The sequence below is a fragment of the Solanum tuberosum genome, unplaced genomic scaffold, assembly GCF_000226075.1.
Source record: "Solanum tuberosum cultivar DM 1-3 516 R44 unplaced genomic scaffold, SolTub_3.0 scf00308, whole genome shotgun sequence".
NCBI lineage: Eukaryota > Viridiplantae > Streptophyta > Magnoliopsida > Solanales > Solanaceae > Solanum > Solanum tuberosum.
Window position 1 is genome coordinate 605,253 of NW_006239234.1, and position 2,575 is coordinate 607,827.

A 2,575-nucleotide genomic window follows, 5' to 3' on the forward strand; every position below is an offset into this window, starting at 1 on the left:
TGCAGCAGCGAGGGTCCATGACTTTGTTAGGATGAATTCGTTTGGGTTCTTAGGATCGCAGACTGCTGAAGATCCCTAGAATTTCTTGGATGAGATCAAGAAGATCTTTGAGGTGTTGCAGGTCACTGGGAATGATCGGGTTGAGTTAGCATCTTACCAACTGAAAGATGTAGCTCATATCTGGTATACTCAGTGGAAGGAGAACAGGGGTACAGATGTCGCTCCTATTACTTGGGAATGTTTCAGCGAAACCTTTCTAGATAGGTTTTCCCCATAGAGTTGAGAGAAGCAAGGGCCCAGGAATTTATGAACTTAAGGCAGGGTAACATGACTGTCCAAGAGTATGGGCTCAAGTTTAACCGACAGAATCTTCTTTAGTAGTAGAGGTTAAGGAAAAGCAAGACAGTGATCCAATCTTGCTTGAGCTTAAGGGTGCAGTCCATCAACAGAGAGTTGAGGTTTTCTCCCAAGGGGGAGATGGTGTGCTTCGCTACGAGGGTCGATTATGTGTTCCTAATGTGGGCGAGAAGCATATTCTTGTAGAGGCCCATAACTCCAGATATTCTATTCATCCAAGTGCCACTAAGATGTACAGCGATCTGCGGGAAGTCTATTGGTGAATGGTATGAAAAGAGATATAGCAGACTTGGTGGCTAAGTGCCCCAATTGCCAGCAAGTCAAGGTAGAACATCAGAAACCAGGAAGGTATGACTCAAGAGATTGACATTCCTACTTGGAAGTGGGAAGTGATCAACATGGACTTCATCACAGGTTTACCGCGTACTCGTAGACAACATGACTCCATTTGGGTGATTATTGATAGGGTTACTAAGTGTTCTCGATTTTTTGGCAGTCAAGACTACAGAATCGGCGGAGGATTACGCCAAGCTTTACATTAATGAGATTGTGAGGTTGCATGGGGTTCCTTTGTCTATCATCTCAGATAGAGGTCCTCGGTTCCTTTCAGAAGGTCTTGGTACTCAAGTTAATCTTAGCACAACATTCTCCAGTTGGTTGGTTTGAAGTAGGTGAAGCAGCCTTGATAGGACCAGATTCGGTCCTTAATGCTATTGAGAAAGTGCAACTCATTAGAGATAGACTTAAGACTGCCCAGAGTCGCCAGAAATCTTATGCAGATGTGAGAAGAGGGAATTAGAGTTCCAAGTTGATGATTGGGTTTTCCTGAAAGTGTCACCTATGAAGGGGGTGATGAGATTTGGCAAGAAAGGAAAGGTCAGTCCTAGATATGTAGGCCCTTCCCGGATCTTGAAAAGGATTGGTAAAGTAGCTTATGAGTTAGAGTTGCCAGCAGACTTAGCACCAGTCCATCCAGTATTTCACATTTCTCTTTTGAAGAAGTGTGTGGGTGATCCAGCCTCCATAGTGCCATTAGAGAGTGTGGCCGTGAAAGATACCCTTTCTTATTGAGGATGTACCAGTTGAGATTCTCGATCGTCAGGTTAGAAGGTTTAGAAACAAAGAAGTTGCTTCAGTCAAGGTTTTGTGGAGGAGTCAATCAGTAGAGGGAGCTACTTGGGAATCAGAAGCAGCCATGAAGTCCAAGTATCCTCACCTCTCTCCTTCCGATTCCATTCCAGCTTGAGGTAATAGTTCCTTTTCAGTTTTTCAGTCATTCATGCGTAAATTCAGTCTTAGAATCATGTTCCTTCAGTTTGTACTTGCATTTTCACCGTATTTGCATGTCCTTGGAACTCAGTTCAGTCAGAAATTCAGTTCTCAGTGTTTAGTGGTAGGGATTGCAGCCCTCTCCCTCCATTTCAGCTAGTTTAGTCTTCATTCGAGGACGAATGGTCCCAAGGGGGGAGATAATGTAACACCCTGTATCCGAAAATAGAGAATTCAGATTTCTGATGTAACAGGTGGCACTCACAAACACCATCCACGGACCGTTGATGGACTAACGGTCCGTCCTGCAGGTCCGTGGTTCGTGACAGAAAACTTCCCCAGAACTCAGTCAGAAAATTTGGCTAAGTTATGACCCACACCCGGACTTATGGTCCGTAGGTCAGGTCACGGAACGTAGTTCGTGTCCGTGGATCGATGTCCCAAAAGCCCAGCTTCAGTCTCGATTGACGGTTGACCAGCACGAACCGTCAATCGATCCACGGCCCATAGGTCTGACCGTAGATGAGGGTCAGCAGCTAGTTAGCTGAAAATTATTGATGGGTCAACTTCAGATGGTCATAAATTTTAGCACAAAATGAATTGTGTGTCAGATTACCTACGGTATGATAGATAATTGAATTATATTTCCAACGCCACCGAGTTTGCTAAATTCCGACCTCCGAGTATAAAGTTATGCTCGTTTTAGTGAAGCCCTGTCAGGCAGACTCGACCTACGGACCCAATCGACGGTCCGTCAGTCCAAACCGTCGATCACTCCGACATCAGTTAATTCAGGGGTCTTTTGGTCTTTTCCTATTCCGTTTAACCCTTAAGATACGTTGTTTAAACCCCTAAATCATGAGGTTTTAATCAGTTTAGGCCTAGAAACATAACTAGAACTTACCTTAGTCAAAATCATTAATCAAACTTAGAAAATTAGAAGCAAGAG